Raw genomic sequence first — 27,666 nt, 5'->3', positions numbered from 1 at the left:
ATTTTGTAATTTTTGTAGACATAGGGTTTCACTATGTTGCCCAAGCTGGTCTTGAACTCCTGGGCTCAAGCAATCTGCCCACCTTGACCTCCAGAAGTGCTGAGATTACAGGTGTGAGCCACCACACCCAGCCTGAAATAGAATTTGTATTGGTGAATTCAGGAATTACAAGAGCTTCAATAATGTCTTGAAGCTCTTAACTTAACTTGGCAATGCTCCCTCTACTCTCCTTCCAGCTCCCCAGTGAAGCATGGCCTTGTGCACCATAAGCAGATTTGAAGTTTAAGAAGATGACTGTAGATGTTCCACGGAGAATGTTAGGAGTGAGAGTGGCCATGGGAAGACCCACTGGGAGGCTGTTGAGTTGCCCAGGTAAGATGATGGTTTTATGGACTTGTTGGGGGTCCGTGCGGATGGAGGGAAGGAACCAGAGTTTACACATATGTTGGTCATAAAAATAAACCAATAAGATTTGATGATGGCGCTAGAGAAGGGAAGATGTCCAAGATGATTCCAAGGTTTCTGGCAAAAGAAACTGGATGGTTGCTGAGATTTGAAGGGTGGAGTAGGAATAGATTTGGGGACAGCAGGAATAGGACTGCCTGGAGCTGAGTTCAAGGCATGCTTGTGTAGATCCTGGATGTCTTGTCATTAAGTGAGAGAAACCTACCTCCAACTTTACTGAGTGAAAAAGAAGAGTTTTGGGGTACGCAATATAAAGCCCACAGGTGGAACAGACTTTCAGCCCCTGGTGTTCAACATTGGCATTAGGGATCTCTCTCTTCTTCCCTCCCATCCTCTCTTTCTTCCCCCTTCTGTTGCTGTAAGCTGTGCTTTCACTGTACTGCCTTTCTCTTCTAGCAGGCTCTCCCTAAGTTTGGTGGCAGAGTTGGCCCAGTCTCCTCAGGCTTCTATTCTATTCTACCAGCATAGCAATTCCAGTGAGAAAATAGGGTTTTTTTCCTCCTCAAATTGTGTCAGCAAAATTTGTTGGGTGTGAATGGTCTTGACCCACTTTTGACTCAGTAACTCTCTTTATACCAATCTGATTCTGGGTAGATCTGTCATATGACCAGACAATTTTGAAAAGGTATTTGGGCTAGGCGTGGTGGCTCATTCCTGTAATCCCAGCACTCTGGGAGGCTGAGACGGGTGGGTGGCTTGAGGTCAGGAGTTCGAGACCAGCCTGGGCAACATAGTGAAACCCCATATCTACTAAAAATACAAAAAGTTATCCAGGCATGGTGGCACAGGCCTGTAGTCCCAGCTACTTGAGAGGCTGAGGCATGAGAATCGCTTGAACCTGGAAGGCTGAGGTTGCAGTAAGCCGAGATGGCACCACTGCACTCCAGCCTGGGTGACAAAGAGAAATTCCATCTCAAAAAAAAAAAAAAAAAAAGAAAGGAAGAAAAAGAAAAAAGAAAAAGTATCTGCAAGGGATAGTTCTCTAAAAGCAAAAAATAAAATAAAAATAAGGAAATAAACAGATTGGACAGACAAATCACAGATGCCTATATCTGCTAATATATGTGACCTTAAAATTTATTGTCTAAGATGTTTTTGAGTCTGAAAGGGGTGCTGTGACTACTTATGCCAGGACACCACATGTAAATAGAGACTTCCCAGAGCAAATGAAGACATATGGTCACCTTATGTCTTGAACACAGGGTGTTCAAGTAGAGATGTTGACTTGTGGTTGGTGCTCAGATGGAAGGCAAGAATGGAATATAGGATTTAGAGCAGTTAGCAGGGAAGTTCTGATGGAATGGTGTATTAGTCCATTTTCACGCTGCTGATAAAGACATACCTGAGACTGGGTAATCTACAAACAAAAAGTTGTTTAATGGATTCACAGTTCCACGTGGCTGGGGAGGCCTCACAATCATGGCAAAAGGCAAAAGGCACACCTTACATGGTGGCAGGCAAAGAGAAAATGAGAACCAAGCAAAAGAGGAAACCCCTTATGAAACAATCAGATCTTGTGAGACTTGTTCACTACCATGAGAACAGTGTGGGGGAAACCACCCTTATGATTCAGTTATCTCCTACCGGTTCCCTCCCACAACACGTGGGAATTATAGGAGCTACGATTCAAGATGAGATTTGGGTGGGGACACAGAAACCATATCAAATGGTATGGGAAGAAGTGGAATTGAAGGAGTTGAAAGAGTGGGTTGAAGATTGAAAGGAGCTGAGGAATTGGGTACAGCATCATATGGACACATTACTTTTTTTTGTTTTTAAGATGGAGTCTTGCTCTGTTGCCCAGGGTGAAGTGCAGTGGCATGAGGTTGGCTCACTGCAACCTCCATCTCCCGATTCCAGTGATTCTCCTGCCTCAGCTTCCCAAGTAGCTGGGATTACAGGTGCCCATTAACACACCCTGCTCATTTTTGTATTTTTAGTAAAGGCAGGGTTTCACCATGTTAGCCAGGATGGTCTCAAACCCCTGTCCTCAAGCAATCCGCCTGCCTTGGCTTCCCAAAGTGCTGGGGTTACAGGCATGAGCCACCGTGCCCGGCTGACACACCGCTTTTAAGCCAGATTGGGAAGGGTAAGGAGATAAGGCAACAGCAGGAGGAAAATGAGTGAGAGCAAAGGAAATGAATTTTAAGACTGGGAGACTAGTGGAAACTGTAAGCAAAGGAATAGATATCTGTTGATGGAAACTGTCAGAAGGCAGGAGGGAAAAGGCCCCTCAGGAAGGAGAAGGGCGAACTTCACCTTTGTAACTGAAGGAAGGTGGGGGAGGATGGGGAGGTGCAGATGGGCCGATAGATTCTGTCATGCAAGAAAGAGATGCTCCTGTTCCTATATGATGGCTTCTCATTTTTCCATAAAGTGCAAGACAAGGCTGTATGCCAATATTGGGGTTTGAGGCCATAAGATGGGTTGAACATGTTGCTGTGGTAAAAGGGTTGGTGAACGAAATGCACCAAGACTGTTGGGCAATGTGACAGGCTGAGATGTGTGTGGCAATGTGAGCCAGCTATGGATTGCAGCGTCTCTGGCAAGGCTGGGGGAAATATATTCACCTTATCCCCCTAGGCTTGTTTGCAGACCACTCCTTTCATTCCCCGGGACTTCAAAGAGATTGTCACATCTCCACCATCTGAGGCTGACTCTGGGGCCAGGCTTCCTATAATGCCATTCGGGATGCTCAAATGATCATGCTTTATGGGCACCTGAAGTAACATGGCCTCACTTCTAAATGAATGGCAGCATTTGCATGAAGGAAAAACATTTTTAATGCCCCCTTTTCTGATTTAGGAGGTTGCTGAAGTCAGGGTGCAGTAGAATTTGCCATAATTCACAGGTCTGGCCTCCTCTTCTCCAGAGGCCTCCAGCCAGCACATTGCAGTGTTCAGAAGCTGCTCTTGGGTGCTCAGGGGGAACAGGGGCCCTGGGGCTTTTAGGCTGTACATAAAAGCTGAAGCCTTTGTGTGTTCATCCTGGCTGGTAATTTGCCATTTAAGAAATTCACATTGGACTTTATCACCTCCAGCTCTTGAGCACAATGTCTTTTCTTGATAGAAAGCTGGTGAATCAAATAAAGTTTTTAAATGAAAATATTATAAAAGAAAATTTTGGTGGATTCCCCTTGTTTTATTGTTTTTAATTTTTTCTAGCACCAACATAAAAGGATTTCTCTTTGGTACACAAACTACTTACTGGGGCTGCTGAATAGCAATGATATGATTTAATATCTGGAGTGTCCTCAAGCCCTAAGGCTAGAGTATTAGAATTGGAGGTAGCATTGACCCACCACGTCTGGCTTCTGTGAGGTCCTGTGCCATCCACATAGGTCTGCATGATTAATACTTAAGAGATTATGTCCTGGGAGACATGGATGGAGACATCATTGGAGTGGTTGTCTTCACAGCAAACGTCACTTGAAACTTCCTTTTCCCCCTTCAGAATACCAACGTGATTATGCTTTGAGCTGTTGCTATTTACAGATATCTTAGCACAGAGAGCATTACACAGCCAATGACACAGAATTACAACCATCTAGACATATGGTTTGGATAAACAAAGCACAAAGCACAAATTAACCATGGTTGACTATAACTCCCGCTCTCTACTCCCTAGGGAGGGACTTTAGTGAAACTCCCAGTTGGAGAAAGCAATACATATCGGAAAGTAGAGTGCATACAGCATGGTTTAGACAAATGGTAAACCTTATTTAATGCTTTTCATGGTGCCAGAACACAATGGCACCAACCTGTCTAGCAAAAGTTATATCTCCGTGCCAGTTTCCTGTAAATAGTAACTGTACTCCTACCGGATTCCATGCCTGTGTGCTCCAAGGCCAAAGAATGCCTTTCATTTTTCATCACCTTGCTTCTACTTCCTGTGTCCAAAGGCCTGGTTGCCGAATGCATCTGGATGTTAGAGCTGCAAGGAGTTGGACGCAAGTAGCCTCCTCTGAGTAAACACCCTTCAACTTCCACTGTGGTCCTTCCCCTCACTGAGTGGCCCATGCTAGTCTATAGGGAAGAACCCCCATCACCCCCACCCCCGCTCCAGCTAGGACAGTCAAGGCCTGAGCTCATCCAACCCCACGGGTGCCATTAGGAGTGGGAGGATTCTATTTGCTGGCAGTCAGCATTCCCCCCACTTCCCATATTTTATCTTCCATGAGAAATTCTTCCAGGACAGGAAACTTTCTGTGTGAGGTCCTTGGCCCCATCATTGACACACGAACCTTATAAACTTTGTTTGACAATAAAGAGTATAATATTTGCTTTTCATAATACATGTGCATCGCTTTCCAAAGGAGAGAGCAAAATAAATAAATAACTGGAGTGAAAGGCTTCTACTTGGCTTGAACACTTGTACTGGAGTTTTTCAAAAGGAAAAAAAATCCACAGAACACTTAGCTAAATATATACCTACTTTTTTTTTCTTGTCTTTGGTGACTTTTCAGATGTACATTATGTATTTAGTTCTCCCTTTCTCTGTCACACACACACACACACACACACACACACACACGTTATAAGAACTAAAATTAGAGTCCATCATTCACAGATCTACCTGGGAGAAGGTATACACATGAGGCCCCACAAATACAGAGGGCTCTACAGTGTCAGATAAGCCTTAAAGACTTAATATTTTATGAGTTGGTAAACCTTTGATTCTTATTATTTTATTAGCTGACCCTAATATTTTAAGTGTACACCAAAAACAAATTCTGCTCCATGAGATGAGCAGAGGAAAAATCTACAGGCTCAGATGTCCAAGAGAAACAGGGCTTCCATCAGTGTGACAGGGACATGGAATCTCTAATGCCCTCTCAACAGAAATCCTAGCTGCCAACCTCCTGAGCCTCATGGTCATCTTGAGTCAAGGGAATTGTGTGAGATCCACTCAAGTGGCCTTGATGGCTTTCTTCTTGTGAAGATTGGGCAGGCAGCGGGAGACTCGCTGACCCCACATGGGTATTATTGACATGTCTTCTTGCTGTCATTTTCACATCTCATTTCTAACCCTCTGAAGTGAATAGGGAAGACTACTGAATCACTCTCTGTCATGTTTATATGGCAAAATAGAAATGGAGAAGGACAAGAGACGAGATTCCCAGGGCAAAGCTAATGGACTTACCAAGCCCACTTACCTGGATTCAATAATTCAAATTAACTCCATTCAATTCAGCAAATATTTTCTGAGTACCTCCTATGAAGGAAGTCCCTGTGCTAAGCCCCGTAGAATATACAGAAAAGGAACTGAAGCTGAAGCTCCAGTCCAGAGGGGGAAACATTTAAGGGTAAAATATTCTTGAGAGCATGGCAGCTGGAGAGGGACAGGAGGTCCTGAAGGAAGGAGGAATCCATTCTGATTAGTACTGGGGAACAGGAAGATGGGAACCTTGACTTTACTCCAGAGCCTTTGAAAGTTTTTCCAAGTCTAGGAAGGTTGTGAAGTGTGTACCAAGTCTCAGTCCTACTTGTCTCTTTTCATCTCAAGAGTCAAGTGAAAATATCTTCAAGCATATTGAAAATAACATCTGGTCACATGCGTTTGACTGACCCCATTCCCATTGTGGACTCCAATATATACTGGATGTGTTTCATTTTGCTTCTATGTAAAACAGATTCTACTAGCCCATAAAGAAGGATTTTACATTTAGTCTTCTGTGACGTTCATTAGTAACATGTTCCATATGCACTTACAGATGTACATTCTATAAATTGGAATTCTTACAGTCTAGCTATAGATGAAGAAAATTCATGGGAAATCTCTATGAGGCTCAAAGGACGGATGGGAAGAGTAAAGACCATGGCTTAAAATAGACTGCAACCAAGGTATAGCTGGGGTCCAGGCAAACTCAACCACGTGCACTGTCAGGGGAGCATGAGCTCCAACCACTTCCTGACCTCATGTCACTGTACTCCAGATTCAGAGTCCTGGGGCTGAAGAGAGGCTGGTTGCAAAGGTCCCATTCTTGACACCTTGGCTTGCAGTCTTACAAGACCCAAGACAGAGGGCGAGGTAAACCTTTCACCTTTCACAAGCACATTAGGATGCTATTATTGAAAGTAAGGTGAAGGGATTATGAGTCACCAAGCCACCAGGAAGTGCACCATATTTAGTGGGCCAGATACCATGTTAATGCTAAGATAATAAACTCATGGACACTGAAGCCCAGCGACAGGCCACCATTTTATGTTAGGGAGTAGACATGTAAATAACTCACCACCAAACATGGAAGAAGAGAAAGCATTATGGGAGAGGGGAGGTGAAGAAGGAACTCCAAGGGAGGTTGGAGGAGAGACAGTGGTTTCTATTCAATGTGCCCAGCTAACCTTCAGATGATATCGTGGTGATGCTGTGGAAGACCTCGGGCACATGGCTGAGGCTGGGAGTGGATTTAGGTCAGCCACCAATTTGACATAAGGAGAACTGCACATCCATGTTGGAGTTATGACATGTGTTTTCTGTTGACTTTGATTTGAAGACACCCCACCACCTATTCCTTGACACTCCTGTGTCTCAAAAAAGTGTTTTTCAAGGTATGTGTATCACTGCACTCATACACATGCACATATCTATTGGAAACCCTGGCCCAAATTGGCTTTCTATCCACCACCAAAAGAATTCAGCATCCTTTTCTTGAGTTTTCATTGCACTTTTACCCTTACCTCTAATGCTACACCTGCCATGTTAAATTAAAATTATATTTTGCAGATAATATCTTGTCCATCATGGCATCCCCTGTGTCTGGCATAGTACCTGATACCAAGTAGGCATGTGACAGATGTTGGGTGAATATACATAGTTGAGCATACACATCTCTGATCTTAGTCTTGTTACTGCTGGTGATAATAAACATTTGTAATTAGGCATTTTAACTAGTTTGGCATCTATGCTGTTCTTATGTAACTACTTTTGGTGGATTTGCCTGTTGCTTTCTGTAGCTGCTTCAAAAGGAAGTGGTGCACATTTCAGTCTTCATTGAAATTTCAATCCTGGAGTCATAAATATTGCTATGTGCTCACCAAAATCTGTTCCTTCATCTTTCTGAGCACACAGCTAGACTACATTTCCCAGCCTCCTTTGCAGTGAGGTGTGGCCATGTGACTCGGTGTTAGCCAGAGGAAAGGAAAAGGAAGTGAAGTGCACCACTTCTCAGACTGGCCCTTTAAAAACCTACCCTGCGATCATCCTTCCTTACCTGCCAGCTGAATAGAAAGGGCGCCAAGGCTCTAGCTACTAATAGCCACTAATCATATGTTGCTATTTAAATTTGAATTAATTTAAATGAAATAAAAATGAGAGACAAAGAACTATCACAGTCCCAAGTACTCTTGATTTCTTCCCTTCCCCAACCCAATGAAATAAAAATAAAATGTGAAATTGAAGTTAGATGAGACCCAAAATACATATATAGAGAGACAAGGGGCAGTGAGAGACCTCAGTTGCTGTCTGACTTACAACCTGTCGCCCTTCACTTATTCATCTCTTTACCTTTCTCCTGCAAGTCTCCCATACCATCATGGGGCAACTTTTGGATGACAGATAACTGGATTTCAATCTTGCCTTGGGCATTTCCTTGCTATGTGATTATTGTGTTTTTATTTAATGTTTCCAGGCCCCTGTTCCTTCCTCTTAAAGTTGCAGCCGATGCTTCTCACTTCAGTAATCAGTTTGACAAAAATAACATACACCAATGTGGCATAGTTATAGTTCCTCTTAAATCTCTCTCTCCATTTTTATTTCATACAGATATCCAGTTGTTCTACCACTGTTTGTTGAAAACGATTTTCTCCACCATCCATCCACCTTGGCCTTGGCAAGGTAAATGGATAGTGGGAGAAATCATCTTTAATTGATCTTTTTCCAACAGATCAATTGAAGACTATTGATTAAATTGATCAAATAATCAATTGATCAATTGAAGACTATTGATTAAATTGATCAAATAATCAATTGATCAATTGATCTTTCCAAAGATCAATTGAATATATATATTTTAATGTAATCAAATTCCATATATATTCAATTATATACTTATACATATTCCAGATATATTCAGTATATATTTTGAATATACATATATATTTTTTATATATATACATATATATATCTATACACATATATATTCACTTCTGGACTCTATTCTGTTTGTTCCATTGATTCAGCGGACTATTCATAAGCTAATAGAACTGTCTTAATTACTTTCCCTAATTTAAATACCATAAAGTAAGTCCTGAAATGAGATAATAAAGGTTCTTCAATGTTTTTCTTCTTTAAAAAATTAAATAAAATTAAAAATTCAGTTCTGCCATTGCACAGGCCACATTTCAAGTGCTTCATAGCCATACATCTTTAGTGGCTATTGAATTGGACAAGGAAATATAGAACATTTCCATCACCATAGAATATTCTACTGGCCAGAACTGCTCTAGAAGAGGGTAAAATCACAACAGAGAGAGAAGCCAAGTCACTGAACAAGTTTGCTTCGAGTTTGCTTGAAGCAAACTTCTCACTGCCATCATTACCACTGATTGGACTTGATAAGAAAAATGAACTTCTGCTGTGTTGAGCCCTTTGGATTTACGGGTTTATTTATTCACAGTAGCTACTGAGTCATTCTCTGATACAGAGGTCATAGGTCAAGACACGGAATCATTTTGTTCACCTGTCTCTCCATAGGCAGTGAAAAACAAGCTCCACTGGGATAAGTGTCTTGTCTGAGAGCAGAGAGCTAATGAATTTTTGGGGTCCGATCCAGAAACACTGATTTTATACGTATGGTGAAAGCATAAAGGCCTCACTGTCAGCTTCGAAGAACTTCCCTTAAGTCTTTAGAGCCTGAAGATATGCACATCTCACTCTGTGATGCAGCCTTACTAATGCTCTGGTACAAACATGCACCTGAAGCATCTCCTTCTGCAAGTAAGAACCTCCTGACAGTCACAGTGTGGCAAAGCCTGTAAAATTAGTAGAAAAATTAGCAATGCTGCCGGATTACAATCCCACTACCTCAGACCATGGGGAGTGAAATTCCCAATGGGCCATGACACTTTAGAAAATAATGTTATAACAAATTTAAAGGTTTAAGTTAGAATCATACAGCATGTGGCCCTTTTACACTGGCTTCCCCCACCCCAATTGGTAACATACATTTAAGTTTTCTCCAGGCCTTTTTTATGGCTGATAGCTCACTTCTTTTCAGCTCTGAACAATATTCCATAGTCTGGATGAACCAGTTTATTCATCCGTTGAACTAGTGAAGGATGACTTGGTTGCTTCCAAGTTTTGGCAATTATTAATAAACCTATTACACATATCCATGTGTGAGTTTTTATGTAGACATAAGTTTTCTCTTCTCTTGGGTATATCTAGGAGTGAGACTGCAGGATGGCAGGGTAAGAGTATATTTAGTTTTATAAGAAACCCCCAAATTGTCTTCCAAAGTGGCTGTTCCATTTTGCATTTCTACCAACAATGAATGAAAGTTCCTGTTGCTCCACATCCTTGCCAGCATTTAGTGTTGTCAGTGATCTCAATTTCAGCCATGCTAATAGATGTGTGGTGGCATCTCAGTGTTGCTCTAAGTTGTATCTCCCTAATGACATATGACATAGGACATCTTTTTATATAGGTATTTGCCATCTCTATCTTCTTTGGTGAGGTGTCTGCTAAGGTCTTTGGCCCATTTTTAAGCTGGATTGTTTATTCTGTGATTGTTGAGTTTTAAGTGTCCTTGTACACTTTGGATGCAGGCCTTTTTCAGATAACATCCTTTGCAAATATTTCCTCCCAGTCTGTGGCTTGTCTTTTCATTCTCTTGGCAGTGTCTTTCACAGAGGAGAAATTTTTAATTTTAATTAAGTCCAGCTTATCATTTCTTTCTTTCACGGAATGTGCCTTTGGTGTTGGATCTAAAAAGTCCTCACCAAATCCTAGGCCATCTAGATTTTCTCCTATGTTATCTTCAAGGAGTTTATTGTTTTGTGTTTTACATGCTTTACATACTGTATCATTCCAACTGTGTGACATTCTGGAAAAGGCAAAATTGTAAAGACAGCGAAAAGACCAGTGGTTATCAGGGGTTGAGGGGAGGAAGGGATGACAGGCAGAGCACAGAGGAGTTTCAGGGCAGTGACACTGCTGTGTAGGATTCTATAATGGTGGATACATGCCATTATGCATTGATCTAAACTCGTAGAATGCACAACACCAAGAGCGAACCCTTACGTAAACTATGGATTCTGGGTGATGGTGATGTGTTAGTGCAGTTCACCAGTTGTAACAAAAGGACCAACTGGTGGGGGCTGTCGATAATGTAGGAGGCTGTGCATGTCAAATGCAGGGGGCACATGGGAAATCTCTGTACCTTCTGCTCAGTTTTGCTGCAAAACTAAAACTGCTCTAAAATAAAGTCTAATTTTTTTTTAAAGGTAAATTAGATTACGACCTCCCTTTTCTTAAAATCCATCTATAACATTTGCTTTGCACTTGAAATAAATGTTTGTCCTTTGGAAGGGAGTTCTCGCCTTTCATCCTCCAGCCCTGCCCATCTTCTTGACCTCATCTGCTCCACCTCCCCCTCGTTCACCCTGTCACCCTGCTCCAGCACCACTGGATTTCTTTCTGTTCCTTTAAGGTTTGCACACAAGTTCCACCTTGGGCATTTGTCCTTGTTGTTCCGCTGCCCACAACATTCTGCCACCAGCTGTCTCTGCCCCTTAACCCCAGTCACGCACACAGAGATTTTCACAGGTTGGATGTGTCCTAGTCCTTCATGTCTCCATTCAAAAGCTGCCTTCTGGGCCGGGTGCAGTGGCTAATGCCTGTAATCCCAACACTTTGGGAGGCTGAGGCGGGCGGATCACCTGAGGTCAGGAGTTCAAGACCAGCCTGGCCAACATAGTGAAACACCTTCTCTACTAAAAATACAAAAATTGGTAAATTCGTCAGGTGCGGTGGCTCATGCCTGTAATCCCAGCACTTTGGGAGGCCGAGACAGGCAGATCACAAGGTCAGGAGATCGAGACCATCCTGGCTAACATGGTGAAACCATGTCTCTACAAAAAAAATAAATAAATAAATAAATAAATTAATTAAAAAAATTGGCCAGGCGTGGTGGCGGGCACCTGTAGTCCCAGATACTCTGGAGAGAGGCAGGAGAATCGCATGAACCCGGGAGGCAGAGCTTGCAGTGAGCCGAGATCGCACCACTGCACTCCAGCCTGGGTGGCAGAGTAAGCCTCCATCTCAAAAACAAAACAAAACAAAACAAAACAAAAATACAAAAATTAGCTGGATGTGGTAGCACATACCTGTAGTCCCAGCTACCCGGGAGGCTGAGGCAGGAGAACTGCTTGAGCCAGGGAGGTGGAGGTTGCAGTGAGCTGAGATTGCACCACTGCCCTCCAGCCTAGGTGACAGAGGGAGACTCTGTCTCAAAAAAAAAAAAAAAAAAAAAGCTGCCTTCTGGGAAAGCCTTTCTGATGATCTCAGGTGACTCTCATCCCTCTGTACCACACTGCCTTGTGTTACTGTCTCCTTAGCATGGCCATTAGGTCCATCCTCTTGCAGCAAAGTGCTGTCTTCATGAGGCCAGGAGCCTTGCTGATAGGGGTCCTAGTTGTGTGCTCAGCTTGAGACATGGTGGGGGCTGGGAGCCCCCCCAAAAAGGCCTAAAATGAATTTCTTGTGTATTCTGGCAGACTAATTTTAAATATTTAAGAACGATTTGATGACTAGACATAACACCATCATAAAGAATGATATTTCTTGTATACATTTATACCATTGATGTTCTTTGATGTTTCTTGTACACATATATACATACACCATCATAAAGAATGTGAGTTGTAAGTAATTGCATTGTAAGGTTTTTCTTTGAGAATTTGGTGATTTTCCTCCAAAATTTAACAATTTTAATTTAATTTAATGTTTAACATTTAATAATAAATTTAATTTAATTTTTAATAGTTTTTTTAAGCCAAGTGGAAAACTCTACTATAGATCCTATATATAGAAAAAAATTATAATACCTTTTTTTTGAGACAGAGTCTCGCTTTGTCACCAAGGCTGGAGTGCAGGGGCACGATCTCGGCTCACTGCAAGCTCCACCTCCCGGGTTCAAGCAATTCTCCTGCCTCAGCCTCCCAAGTAGCTGGGATTACAGGCACACAACACTATGCCCGGCTAATTTTTTTATTTCTAATAGAGGCAGGGTTTCACCATGTTGGTCAGACTGGTCTTAAACTCCTAACCTCATGATCCGCCTGCCTCAGCCTCCCAAAGTGCTGGGATTATAGGCGTGAGCCACCACACCCAGCTTAGAACCTTTTACTATAAATATTCCTATTAATGTAAAAAATCATTTTACTTTATGGTTAAAACAACACAATTGGGACCAGCTATCTTCAGAGTTTTAATTTTTTAAAGCTCACATTTTTACCCTATTTCTGATATTTCTTGTATACACTTACACCATGGATATTTCTTGTATACACTTATACCATTGATGTTCTTTGATGTTTCTTGTTTACTTGTATAGCATTGATGTTATTTAAGATTATTTTATGTGCTCTGTGGACAGATGCTTCTAATTTAATGAGTATGTTTTCATTAAATTCATTTGTGTGGTTTACAATTTATGAGAGATGATTCTGACTTCCCAGTGAGTGACAGCAATTTTCCTTTTTGAGTAAATTTATTTAAGTAAAGACCTGACTCATATTAAAGAAAAATATGAGTACAGGGTAGTATTGACATAATATAGCGCCACAATTCTGAATGTGGTATCTAAATGACTAATGTCTGGGAAATGCTTGAAACACCTACACTGGAGATGTATAGCCAACCAACCGAATATCTTAATTTTTGTATCAATATTTGGTACCTGCCAACTTTTTAAAAATTTTATTTTAATCCCCTCCTGCTTTGTTACATTTTTGGCAAAGAGGGAATGGTCTATGGATGAGGGTTGAATGCCTGGTTCTTTTTTTTTTTTTTTTTTTTTTTTTTTTTTCTGAGACAGAGCGTCGCTCTGTCGCCCAGGCTGGAGTGCAGTGACCGGATCTCCGCTCACTGCAAGCTCCGCCTCCCGGGTTCACGCCATTCTCCTGCCTCAGCCTCCTGAGTAGCTGGGACTACAGGCGCCCGCCACCACGCCCGGCTAATTTTTTTGTATTTTTAGTAGAGACGGGGTTTCACCGTGTTAGCCAGGATGGTCTCGATTTCCTGGCCTCCTGATCTGCCTGCCTTGGCCTCCCAAAGTGCTGGGATTACAGGCGTGAGCCACCACGCCCGGCCTGCCTGATTCTTTAGGAAATAGGTCTTCAGGACCCCCACACTTAATCCTGGGATGTGAAAGTGATAAGGCTCAGTCAACTTAGGTGCAATGCCTTATCCAGGTATGAATGCAGTCTTTCCCTGAGCTGAATAAAACTCAAGAATCAAAGACGCTGTTCTTGCTTTCTCAATCTGTTGTTGTCTCCACTCAGCTCACTTCCTATGGAAAGGACTCAGGTATGGGGCAGAGTCACTTCCTGCACCACACCATCAGCAAAGCTAGCTCCTCTTGGCTGGCGCAGGCCCTCTGGCTTCCCAGCTATGAGGTCACGCCAGCTGAGAATTCAATGATCTGTCTTAACCACAGTGACTCATGCAGCCTCTGGTTACCCTGCGGCTGGGACCCAGTTCCTCTACAGGAAGACATATTTTAAATGATTACATGAATGACGGAGAGTGCGCAGAGGGCTTTCAAAGATTTGGAACAACCAGCCGGAAGCGCCAAAACTTACCCGGGTTTGTTCAACCTCATTTGGTTTGAGAATTAGAAGGACTGGTCCCGACGGGTGCTCTCTGACTACTGCTAAGAATCGTCCTTTCTAGCAGTGATGGCCTGGCGGCCACACTCAGCACAAGTTAACGATTCCAAGTGCAGGAAGAAGTAAGGAGTGAGAAATAAGAATAAAATAAAAAATAAAATCCCCCTAAATTGTCGCAATTTGAAAACTTTTCTCAAATCCTCTAAGGAAGATAATTGTCTAAACTCCAGGGGCAGCTCGAGGCTCAGAAGAAAGAGTGTAGACTTATTCTAAAGAGAATGAGAGTGAGGACTGGGCACCAAACGTGCGCTAAGTGCCAGCACGCTCATTCCTTTTATGTAATCTGCTCCTCTCCTCCATTGCGTTTTTTTCTTTTAAATAGACTTTATTTCAGTTTTTGGTTCACAAGAGATACAGAGATTTCCCATATACCTCCTGTTGCTTACACATACATGCAATCACCCCGTTACCAACATCCCCCACCAGGGTGGTACCTTTGTTACAACTGAGGAACCTACATTGACCCATCATCACCACCCAAAGTACATAGCTATGTCAGTGTTCACTCTTGATGTTGTACATTCTATGGGTTTACACAAATGTACAAAGACATGGATCCACCATTATAGTATCCTATAGAGTAGTTTCACTGTCCTAAAATCTTCTGTGCTCTGCCTATTCATCCTTCCCTCCTTACCCCTGGACACCACTGATTTTTTTTTTTTTTTTTTGAGACAGAGTCTCGCTCTGTTGCTCAGGCTGGAGTGCAGTGGTGTGATATTGGCACACTGCAACCTCTGCCTCCTAGGTTCAAGCAATTCTCCTGCCTCAGCCTCCTGAGTAGCTGGGACTACAGTTGCATGACGCCACGCCCGGCTAATTTTTTTGTATTTTAGTAGAGACGGGGTTTCACCATGTTGCCCAGGCTGGTCTCAAACTCCTGAGTTCAGGCAATCCGCCCGCCTCCGCCTCCCATAGTGCTAGGATTATAGTCGTGAGCCACTGCACCCAGTCAATCTTTTTACTGTCTCCATAGTTTGCCTTTTCCAGAATGTCGTATGGTTGAAATTGTACCGTATATAGCCTTTTCACACTGGCTTCTTTCACTTTATTATAGGCTTTTGAGATTCTCTCATGTCTTTTCATGGCTTGTGAGCTTCTGTCTTTATAGTGCTGAATAATATTCTGTTGTCTGGGTGTACCACATTTTATTTATCCATTTGCCTAGTGAAGGCAGTCTTGGGTGCTTTCAAGTGTTAATACTTATGAATAAACCTGCCATAAACACCCATGTGCCTTTTGTGAGACATAAATTTTCATCTCCTTTGGGTAAACATCAAGGAGTGGGATTGCAGGATGGTATGCTAAGAGGATGTTCAGTTTTGTAAGAAGCCACCAAACTATCTTCCAAGTGGCTGTTCCATTTTGCATTTCCATTGGTACTGAATCAGAGTTCCCGTAACAGAGTTCCCCAGTACTCTTGGAAGCACTGGGAGTTGTCAGTGTTCTCGATTTTGTCTATTTTAACAGGGGTGTAGTGGCATCTTATTGTTGTTTTGATTTTAATTCCCCTGATGATACATAATGAGAGCCTTTTGCTTTTTATTTTTCTTTATTTATTTTTATTTTTGAGACACAGTTTCACTCTGTCACCCAGGCTGGAGTGCAGTGGTGTGATCTTGGCTCACTGCTACCTCCGACTTCCAGGTTCAAGTGATTCTCCAGCCTCAGCCTCCCGAGTAGCTGGAATTACAGGTGTGCACCACCACGCCCGGCTAATTTTTGCATCTTTTCAGTAGAGACAGGGTTTCACCATATTGGCCAGACTGGTCTCGAACTCCTGACCTCAAGTAATTCTCCTGCCTTGGCCTCCCAAATTGCTGGTATTACAGGTGTGAGCCATGGCGTCTGGCCACCCTTTGCTTTTTTTGCTTTTTAACAAATTACACTAACTCAATATGTGTGGTAAGGGACTGCCCTAACATTTCACGGTTTTATCTCAAAATTTCCTATGGTATCAAAAAGAGAAAAAAAAAGAGAGGAAGAAAAGCTTAAAAGTGCTCTCAAGGATTTGTTTGTTTGTTTGTTTGTTTAAAAGGCTTAAAAGCCTCAATCTACTGAGCAAACATGCCTCCAAGCATCTAACCTGGATATCTTTATATAACCTCAACAAGCCTCAGTCCAGAAGCAAATTTATTGTTTTTCACTTAAATCACCTTTCCCTTGATCCTTCTGTTGCTGTCACTGGCCTTGTTGTCTTCCAGTGCTCAGGGTCCTGCAGCTCCTGCTTTGTCACCCCCAGGCCGAAGGGCTCATGCTGAACCCCAAATCCACTGAGTGAAACCCCACACTCCCCGCTCCTCACTGCTGGAATCTCCCTGCCGGCTCCCAGGGTCTGGCTGGCCTGGGCTGGCTTTGCCACTGAATCTCTTTTTGCCATTTGCCCATGGCTGTCTGCCACTACTGGGCTGGTCTGCCTCACAACACTTCATGCCACCTGCTTTTCCTTCCTCTGTGTCCTTGCTGGAGCCTGGGGTGCCCTTCCTCACCACTGCCCCTGCCCCAGCCCAGGCTAGCCCAGTCCTGCCTTCTTCCCGGGGTCCAGGAGCCCACAGTCATGCATCCATCCGCTCAAGAGAAGTTGGTGTGTCCCTCTAACTCCTGACCATGCTTCCCTTCTGCGTCTGCTGTAGTCCATCTTACCTCTGTCATTAGACTATGAGTTGCTTGAGGGCTGGAAATCTACCCCTCCCTCATCTCTGCAACCTGCTACCATTCCCAGCAATTTCACACACACAATTACCTGTTGAATGCATGTTGAATGAATCTGAGATCGATTTTGTAAAGATAGGGGGAAACCATGAGCAGGAGTTGTCTGAAGAATGAATCCTTATTTTAGATCCCACTGAGTCTCTCTGTCATGGACTCTTTGGACTATGAAAACAGGAACAATTATGGTGTAAATGGACTTTGAAAATAGCAATAATTATGTAATTAAAAATGTACTTCAGTTTCATTATAGTGTCCATAAAATTCCACCATCGAAAAACAAACTATTTTAACATATTTTACTTAATATAATTCATGTAATTGTGATTTTTATGTTCCACCTACTTATGCAATTAAGTAGTACATGGCTATTTCTTACAATTAAACATTGCTAAAATCTGCCGCCAGTTTGGAACACAGAGTATGATATATTTAACAACATTTTATGCTAAACACTAGACACAGTTAACACTGTATTCATTTAATTCCATTTTAATTAGTTGAATAATATTTTCAAATGTGAATTTAGACCTAACTAGAATGGCACATTACTTAAGGTTGTTTTCTTTCAAATTATGTATCTGTAACCTGTTGAGGTTTCTCGTAGAAGAAAATGGTGGTACGCGTGGGTTCCTGAGTTGAAAATCGTGCAGGTTTTTCAGCTCTTAATCAGAGCTTCCTCTCACTCGTTAGATCCATTCTCATGACATAGTGTACACCAGCAAAATCTCCCCTGTTTCTTCTTGAAGTGTTAACCCCTAGACGCTCATGAAACGTGTTCCAGGCATGGCTGGGCTCCTGGAAGCAGCCTGAGGCCCGAGACACAGAAGAAAGGAGATCAGAGGCTTCATTTTTCTAGATACACCTCCTGCTTTGGGGAGAGGCATTCTGAACTCCTCAAACATACTGCCTCTACCACTGGCCCTTGTCACCAGCCCTGATCTCTGAGTGATTCAGAGGCGAGAAGTGGGGAAGAGAGGAAACTTCTTGGTTTCAAGAAGAAAAAAACAGGTGCAAAGCCCTTTTGAGCCTATGTCATTGGTGACATTACTATAAGATTTCCCATTCCTGCTTTTCTTGAGAGTCCCTCCAACCCAGGCCTGTGCCTCTATAGGCCAAGCTTCACCTTTGGTCCCTGGACCTGCCCTACCTCCATTTCCCCTGCACTCACTTGCCTGGCTTGGAATATCCCCCCAAGTACATCTTCCCAGAAGTTTCCCTTTCTCCTCCACTCTGGTCTCCTTTCCTTCACCCTCCCATCTATCAACCACTAACTCTCAAATGAAGTGTCCTTAAAAAGCTCTATGCCTTGTTACCTCCTTCAAAATCAACTCCCCTTCTTTTGTTCATGCTTCCACATGGCCCACTGACCTGACCTTCTCTCCCTCTGTTCCTAGACTTGAACCCTCCACCCAACCACTCCACACACCTTGGCTGAGACGCTGCCACAGAATGGGGAGAAGGGGTTGGGGGCTCTTGAGGACTTCATCTCTCAAGTCAGGATTACCCTCACTGCACCTAAGGGGCATCACTGCTCATCCCAACTGCTGACAAACACCATTCCCACACCTTCTGCCATTGAGTTAGCCCCATTCATGTCAGGGCTCAGCTCCCACCATGCCTGTCTCCCATGATGCTTTCCTAGCACTGCCTCAGACCCTCAGAACTAAATGAGATAAGGCATGACCAAAGGCTTAACAACGAACACGACAATAATGAGATCATTAATGCTTATTGAACACCTCCTCAGTGTCTGGCTCTGGTCTTAGCACATTACATTAATCATCTAATTTAGTGCTCCAACAGGCACAAACTGCTCCTAGTATCCCCACTTAGGGTGGGTTATGAGACTGGCCTGAAGTCCTATAACCACTCAGTGGAATAGCCAGAATTCAAACCCAGATGATCTGAATCCTGGATCTGTGCCCCTAATCACTACTCTGTCCTGTCTCCCTAGCAGGGGACCCAGCAAATGGCAAGTGTCCAATAATTATTAGTTACTGCACTGAGTCCCAAGGAATACTCTTCTTTTCATTGTTCCCATTACTTTTGCAATTGGAGTCTCCAAACTCATTGCTCAGTTTAGACTATCAGTTAATTTTCAGTTAGCATTTTTTTTTTCCCCTGCACCTGGCTGGGCACCCACGGGCAGCTCAGTCCCAGGCTTTCTACATGGAGTCATAAGGTCTCTGTCTTTAGGCTCTTGAGTCCATTTGAAATCTACCAGGGAATCTGTCAGTGGCCTTGGACCTGGCGTCTGGCAAACTGGGGTCATTCTTGAGATCCTCAATCATGGCCTTCTGCTCATCACACACCTCAGACATCAGGATCCTGACTGCTCCACTACCTTCAGGTCCAGCTCACATCCCATTTTGGTTTCCCAGCCTCAGCTCCACCTGATACTAACCCCAGCCGTCCTAAAATCCTGGCATGGCTTGGGCCTTCCACAACTCAATTTATGGCTGGGGCTGAAGAAATATTGTAATGAAGGTAGCGTCGGTAAGTAAGATCTGCACATGGAAGTGTGTGTTGTCAAACACCTCTGAAAGAGGAACAGTGTGGCCACAGTTCAGGAATCAGCATTGGGAAAGCCACGACTTGTGGTAAACCATGTCTTCACTGCCCCTACATAAAACCAGCTGTGATAGGTTCCATGCTATGTGCCAGGGAATTACGCTATGACTCTTCTAATCCTATTTCCAGTTCCCATAAGGACCCTGCAAGTTAGGTATTGCTACACTCACTCTACAGGAGAAGGAGAAGCTCAAGTGTACAGTGGATATGTGATGTTTTAATCTGCTCACAATTCATTGTTTCTTCTAATACTAGCACCTTGACTTCCCTTTTCCATGTATACAGTCTTCATGAACTACATTGCAGGGTTCCTAGCCCTTCTTGCCAACAGATAGGCGTGTGATAAAAGCTCGGCCAATTGGACTCTCTTTCTTGGGAGCCTGAATGTTAAGATGAGGAAGACAAAGATAGGAAATTATTAAAGAGGGTTTATCCCAGCAGGATGCCCAAAGAGACCTCATTACTTTCTTCAGTCTAGAGGCCTGGAGCTGCTCAGCCCCCAACTTTCCAGGACCCCTTGTTAATTCAGCTTTTGCTTTGATATCCTAAACCAATCCATATCCTCCTCACATTAACTAGCATCTATTTTTGTTGCTTGGAACCCCAAAACTCCATATGATGGAGGAACATTCATTCATTTATCTACTGAAGAGTTCTTGAACACATTCTCTGTGTGGGGCTCTGTGCTTGGTGCTAAGGGTGTTGCCACGAGCAGGACAGAGGTTTCTATAATCAGCAAAGGCAGTCATTCGTTGCACTTATGATAAAGGTTTTAGAACAAGGAGCTTGTCCTGGGTAACACACAGGTCCATTCCATGGCTTGGCATCAAGATAGCTTGTCCCATATTCCACACTATTTTATAGGCCTGTGTGCTTTATACACACATTAATCAGGTATCATTCAAAGGGATTCTTTTCTCCACCACTGCACTAAACTACTGTTTAGCATGAACAAGTGCCACGTATATAAAAACACAAGTGCAGTTTCCTCAGAAATTCCTCTATCGATCTGGCCAATCCATTCTTTCTTGGGAACTTTGCAAAGGACAGTTTCTTAGAGTCAAAAGAAGCTCATATAGTGAATCAGGAGACTTGACTCAATTTGTGGTTTTATTACAAATTTCCATTGTAATATTAGACATGTTAGTTCTCTCCAGTCTCAGTTTTCCCTTATATAAACTCAGAAATAGTTCAGATTATCTCCGAGGCTCTTCTGCTTTGATATTTCTAGATATCTTCTTCAAGCCCCTGGAATTAAGAGAGAAAAAAAGTTGCTTCTCCCTGTGACTTGAGGTTCTGAATGGCATCAAAAGAGTTAAACTTTGCAGTACTTCACAACATTGATAAAAAACCTGTGTATTTTAATTTCTAATAAAAAATCAAGCAGGTATGAATAGCAATAAAATTGCTCAAAAATTGTTCAAATTGAAGGGAAACAATTGGAAATGGATTTGGAAATATAATGTTTAGCTAAGCAAGCTATAATGTTCTGTTATTTTAATCAGCATTGTAAAGTAATTTAAATGGTGCAGGAATAGACTTTTATACTTTAATATATAATCACTTTTTTCAATGCATTCATCAAAAGGTATTTCATGTTAATGATTCTATAGCTGACAACAGACACCAGCAATAATGGTCTCTCGCCTGCTCCAGGTTTATGTTTGCAGGTTTTAGATTTGACTTTTATTTCCACTCTTCCCGCCTAGTCTTAAAGAAAAATTTCTGCAATTTTGGAAGAAAATTCTTGTTAGTTAATGTTGCAAGACTAAAAAAATTAGAAAAGGAAACCTAGGACTTTCCTCAATATTGTTTCTTCTATAACACTAGAAAGTTGGGGCAGATTGCAGGGGTTATCCCAACAACTTACCTGCCTTCAGCCCCCTGGAATTCAATAAAATATAAACGTGGCTTTTTGTTTAAAAATCTTCTACATATAGAGATGAGATTCTGTCACCCTATAGCCATTTTGTCTGTGTTAAATTAATGCTTATTGAAAATGGAAGATTTTGTATGAATTAAATGCTGAAAAATAGATTTCTTTCTACTTAGGGGCTGATGTCTACTATTATCAAATGGCTATTTCATAAAGTTTTTTTTTAAAAGAATAACTTGAAATTTTCTTGCTGCAGTTTAAGTATTTATCGTGTCCTTATGTCCTTGCTGGAGAAGGGAATATAAGACAGCTGAAGGACATGTTGCTGCTCCCAGAATGGTGAAGCAGCCCAAGGATTTTGCAGGCCTGGACTTGTGTTTCCAAGGACTTTCCTTTCTCCCAAAATAAAACATGCTTTTGGTGTCTCTTGCTTTGCTTTTGCCTATGTTGGTACTTGTTCAGTGAGAGAAATCAATCTGTCCATCCATCTCTCCACCTATCCATCCATTCATCCATACACCCATCCACCCATTCTCTCATCCATCTATCCATCCATCCATCCACCCACCCATCTATTCACCCATCCATCCATCTACGTATCCATCCATCCATCCATTAATCCACCCACTTGTCCATTAATCCATCCAATCATCCACCCATTTATTCATTCATCCAGTCATCCATTCATCTGTCCACTCATCGATCTATCCATTTATCCATTCACACATCCATCCATTCATTTATCCATCCATCCATCCATCCATTTCACCCATCCATCTATTCATTTATCTTCCACTCACCCCTCAATTCATCCATCCATTCATCTATGCATGCATCCATCCACCCATCTATTCATCCACTCACACCTACTCATCCACCCACTCATTCATCCCTCCATCCATCCAACCATGTATCTCTAGAATTTCCCCAAGAATAGAACATAGCCCTAGATGTGTCTTTAGAGCCGTTTGAATACTATTTCCAAATTATAAAGTTTCTAGTTTGTCTATTCAGAAACATTTTTGGAAAAGGCAGCCTTGTATTTATCAGCTAAGTTCCAAAGAGTAGGATTGGATTCAAAGTGCTAAGGAGCTGAGAGGTGGGGAAAGGGGCCAACAGCCTCTGTTTTGGGCTGAGTCTGCCCCAGATGGAGGGTCGGGCAGTCATTCCTCTCTTTGGAATGGCAGTGAAGGACTGGAAACAAATGGCAGACTCCAGGTTGAGACTCATCTTCACATGGTGCTCCCTGGTGAAGCGGGCTCAGCCCAGAGCCAGCTGGGGCCAGGAAGGAATGAAAGCTGCTGAGGTCACACTCTTGGTGAAAAGAGCTCTCTGGGTCCTCCCATCCCAAGTTTCAGGAGCCATAAACAGCCAGTATTTCAGTGCCCTTCAGGAGAAAGAAGTGGATCAAAGATTGAAGGAGCAACGCAGACTTGCAGTGAATGCAGAGATACAGTCAGCTCTGTCCATAATGGAATAAAAAAGGGGCAGGAAAGGAAGCCTCCACTTACTAGCTGAGAGTCCCTAAAATGTTCCACCTTGGTTTTCACACCTGTAGATGATAAATTATAAAAATTGTGGTATCGCAGGCTTAGGGTGAGAATTGCATAAGGTAACAAGTGTAAGGCACTTGGTCCCAAACCTGGTGAAGGGTGGCTGCTCAGGGACTGATAGCTGTGAAAGAGCAATTGTGTTCATGAACAGCCGACAAGGAACCTCTCCAGAATGGCACCTCACTGGCTCATCTCCTACACCTCTGCAGGATACAACTAGAGTCCAGGAAGGATCGCAGCCCTACTGAGAACTTGAAAGACCCCAAGTTCCATCCTCAAAGCATCCTCGCTGCTGCATCATTACAAAATCCCCGTGATCCACCTTTTCAAAGGTACATGTTAACTTATCTACATGGTGTGTGCTTACTGAGTGCCTATGGGGCTGTCCAGCTCCAGCTCCCTGTGTCGAAGGGAGGACCAAGGGAAGGGAAGGCTCTCATCTCACCCTGGAGGGGCTTGTGGCTTGCTGGGCAGAGGAGACACAGTGCACCTTGCAGCCCTGGACAGGGCACCAGGCAATGTGTGGAACAAGATTTCCATGCCTGCAAAGTGCAGGAAAGACAACTCAGGACAGAAACATGGACAGCCAAGAAGCTGGGAAAAAATGTTCCTTTGCACTAGCAAACAAAGCAATGCCTATAGCATTGTCAGTAACTTAACATTCTGTCTACACACATCTAAAGATTAAAACAACAATAACAACAACATTCTCCTCATGGCTGGGGTAAGTGTAAGGAGGTACGAGCAGTAATGAAATTTGCTACAGTGGAGTGATATATTTGACAAATTTAATTTACATAATTTTAACTCTGCATTTGTCCACCACACCCCTCCCCCAAAAAGGGGAAAGAAAGAAGGAGAGAGGGAGGTAGGGAAGGAGGAATGGAGGTACCAAGGAAGGAAGGGAAGGGAAAGAAAGAAGAAGAGAGGAAGGACGGGAGGGAAGGACGAAAGGGAAAGAAAGAAAAGGAGAGAGGGAGGAAGGGAGGAAAGAGAAAAGGAAGGAAGAGAGGGAGCAAGAGAAGAAGAGAGGAAAGAAGGAAGGAAGGAAGGGATTGAAGAAGGAAGGAAGAAAGGGAGATGATATGGTTTTTCTCTGTGTCCCCACCCAAATCTCATCTCAAATTGTAATCTCCACATGTGGAGGGAAGGAGGTGATTGGATCATGGGGGCAGTTTCCCCCATGCTTTTCTTGTGATAGTGAATTCTCAGGAGATCTGACGGTTTTGTGAGCATATGGCATTTCCCCTGCTTGCACTTCGCTCTCTTGCAGCCATGTGAAGGTGTTTGCTTCCCCTTCACCTTCCGCCATGATTGTAAGTTTCCTGAGGTCTCTCCAGCCATGCGGAACTGTGAGTCCACTAAGCCTCTTTCCTTTATAAATTACCCGGTCTTGGGAAGCTCTTTGTAGCAGTGTGAAAACGGGCTAATACAGGAGGGAAGAAGGAAGGAAGGAGAGAAGAGAGGGGAGAAGAAAGAAAGGAAGGGAGAGAGGGAAGAAGAAAGGGAAGAGAAAAGGAAAGAAGGAAGGAAGGGCAGAAGGAAGGAAGATGTACCTAAAGCCTGCCTTACCACCCATCGTTTCCCTCCGTGTGTGTGCTCAGGAGTGAGCACCTGAGGGGAGATCCTGCTGCTTTCTCCCCAGAGCTGTTTCTTCACTGGGTCTGTGTGGTGTGACCGTCCCAAGGGCTGGATCTGAGACTCATGTTTAAGGACCCATTCTCATACCAGATGTCCCCTAAAGCCTAACAGCTCCTAGCATAAGAACTGCAAAGATGGCTCTCCTTGCTACCCACCCCCACCTTGTGCCCTACAGTCTGTTTTCTAAGGAGCAGCCAGAGAGATCCTTTAAAACAAGAGTCACTCATGTCATGCCTCTGCTAAACATGCTCCACAATTTCCATTCCTTTCTGGGAAAAAGTCCATATCCACCCAATGCCCTGCCTAGCTCACCTCTCTGGTCTCCTCCTATCCTTCACTCTTCCTGCCACACACTGGTCTTTGGACACACCGACCTCCTTGTTGTTCCTTCAGCATGCCAATTGTGCCTCCTTCTCAGGGCATTCATACATGGTGTTTCCTCTTCTGGGAATGCCCTTCCACCAGCTAGTTGCATAACTCAATTCTCACTTTCTTCAAGTCACCTCTTCTCAATGGAGCTTCCTTTGACCATCTAAACCTCTATGGCACCCTCCTCCAAACATACTTCTCTTTTAGCCCTGCCTAGTCTTTTTTTTTTTCTATATTACTTATCATCTTCTAATACTTTAGAAATTTTGTGATTGTTAGGCTTAATTTTCATTATCTCTCTCCACCAGAATAGCTTTTTACAGTGAATATATTGGTCTAGTTCGGTGTCTGTCCCATCTCCATCTCCTGGCACTATGCCTGACACAGACTAGTTACTCAATAAACAGTGTTTGAGTTGTTGCATGAACAAATGAATTACTGAATGTCAATCTCCAACACTATTTTCTTAAAAGATGTGCCAGGGCAATTTTGATGACCAGCATTTTGTATTATATGTACTGACTTTAAAAATATCCCTCCCACTTCAGGTGAGAGTCTATTGTAGAAGGTTTCAGAAGGTAATTTGGCAACATATATTAAGGGCTTAAAAAAGAGTTTATCCTTGGAAAATTTCATGTGTGTTCATGAATGTTGAGCAAAACCACAGGCAGGTCAGTGTTGTATCAAATATAAAAAATTGGAAGTGATCTAACTACCCAATAATAATTGGGTAATAAAAAATTATGGTCTGCACAAACAGTGGAGTATTATTTGGCATTTAAAATGCAGAGGAGTAGAATTCTTTTTAAATAGAAAATGGTTATATGAATTGAAAAAATTACAAAACAGTAAATAGCTTGGAATATCACATTTAAAAAAGAAATATACATATATTGATATACACATATATGTATTATATATGTAAATATACATATACATACAGCGATATCTAGACATCTACATGTATTTCCTGGGAAACTACAATTTTATATGCTTTGGTGTTGTCATTAGTGATTTCTAAATTGTTATTTTTTTGTGAATTATTTTAGTAAATTGTTCTACATTAGCTTATCTTTTTCTCTAATTTTTCTCAAAGATCATGACTTTTTTTTTATTTTTAGACAGAGTCTCGCTCTGTTGCCCAGGCCAGAGTGCAATGGCACGATCTCAGCTCACTGCAACCTCCACCTCCAGAATTCAAGCGATTCTCCTGCCTCAGTCTCCCGAGTAGCTGGGATTACAGGCACCGCCAGCACGCTCAGCTAATTTTTATATTTTTAGTAGATATGGGGTTTTGCCACGTTGGTTAGGCTGGTCTCAAACTCCCATCCTCAGGTGATCCACCCACCTGGGCTTCCCAAAGTGCTGGGATTACAGGCATGAGCCACTGCGCCCAGCCATGACTTTTTATGGGTTTTTAATTTGGCAAATAATGGCAATAAATGATATTTCCATTAAAAACTGGATCTCAGTGCTTTCTAACATTTAATATTGTAATCTGACTTGAAATAAGACATTTCCAACTTTTATTTCTTAAATCATCATCTCTGGTCTTCTGAGGAAGGAAGAGGGAAGCCGCTCTTCCACCCAGCAGTTGAATGAATACAGTGGCGGCCACTCGTGAAGCCCACATTAGTTCCTGCTCAGTTTAATCACACACTCCTGCACTCTAGTCAAAGGGGATTAGACATAAGCTGTGATGCCATGGCCACGTAGACTGCTTCTTTGGAGTGTGGCTTATTTATTCCTTTAGTCAGTTTTTTTCCCCAAAATCATTGATATTTCCATATTAAATTCTATGACTTATCAAGAAAATCAACGTGTCAAACATAGTCAATTTTTTTTAGCAATTTGACATTCATTATATATTTATTTTTATGTAGACAAATCTTTTAAGCTTTTTCTCTTTTTGATTTTGATGGCTCCCTTTGTTTTTAGATTTAACATGAACATTTAATCAACACGAAGAGATTGATATTTTTAAGTCATTTTATAACTTTCTAATCCATCTGTGTATGTGTGTGTGTATTTGGGCGATAGTACAGGGTGAGAGAATAATTTAACCATTATTAAAAATCAAATGATTACAATTTGCCCCAGACCTACCTGTAGAGTAATTTTCTGTTACCTACTGTCTTGAAATGATACTTTTAACGTTGTACTAAGCTGTATTCATTTATTACATAAATATTCAATAGGCACCTATCACGACACTGTCACAATGTTGGGATCCTTTTGAGATTTTCTTCTTTTTAACTGATTTGTCTACATTTTTTCCCCTGACACCACACTCCTTTAATTATACTTGCTTTAAAGTACAGTTTAATATGTGGTATTTGAAAGCCCACTTCATCACTATTCTTTTTTTTCAAAGTAAACTTCATTTTTCAGAGTAGTTTTGGATTCACAGACAATTGAGCAGAAGGCACAGAGATTTCCCATGCACCCCCCTTCCCACACACATGCACAGCCTCCCATTACCAACAGCCCACACTGTGGTGGTGCATGCATTTGTTACAATTGATAAACCTACATTAACACATTGTCACCACCCAGAGTCCATATTTTACATGAGGGTTCACTCTTG

At 42.4% G+C, this 27,666-nt stretch overlaps 2 long non-coding RNA genes across 2 annotated transcripts in view; one reads left to right on the top strand and one right to left on the bottom strand.

The window, feature by feature from the left end:
- The first annotated feature begins 349 nt into the window (after nucleotides 1–349).
- LOC134729558 (uncharacterized) lies at nucleotides 350–26,959 on the top strand. The gene is made up of 3 exons (XR_010110772.1): nucleotides 350–372; nucleotides 23,279–23,401; nucleotides 26,201–26,959. It is a non-coding gene; the product is annotated as an uncharacterized LOC134729558 (long non-coding RNA).
- LOC130541022 (uncharacterized) overlaps nucleotides 20,724–27,666 on the bottom strand; it is a 40,310-nt gene continuing 33,367 nt past the window's right edge. Inside the window, exons 4-5 of the long non-coding RNA XR_008955067.2 lie at nucleotides 23,437–23,611; nucleotides 20,724–20,888 (exon numbers count right to left, since the gene is read on the bottom strand). This is a non-coding gene — a long non-coding RNA (uncharacterized LOC130541022). The remainder of the gene's footprint in view (nucleotides 20,889–23,436; nucleotides 23,612–27,666) is intronic.

Source organism: Pan paniscus, chromosome 20 (assembly GCF_029289425.2).
Source record: "Pan paniscus chromosome 20, NHGRI_mPanPan1-v2.0_pri, whole genome shotgun sequence".
In the NCBI taxonomy this organism is placed as follows: domain Eukaryota; kingdom Metazoa; phylum Chordata; class Mammalia; order Primates; family Hominidae; genus Pan; species Pan paniscus.
This window is presented reverse-complemented; position numbering and strand designations above follow the sequence as displayed.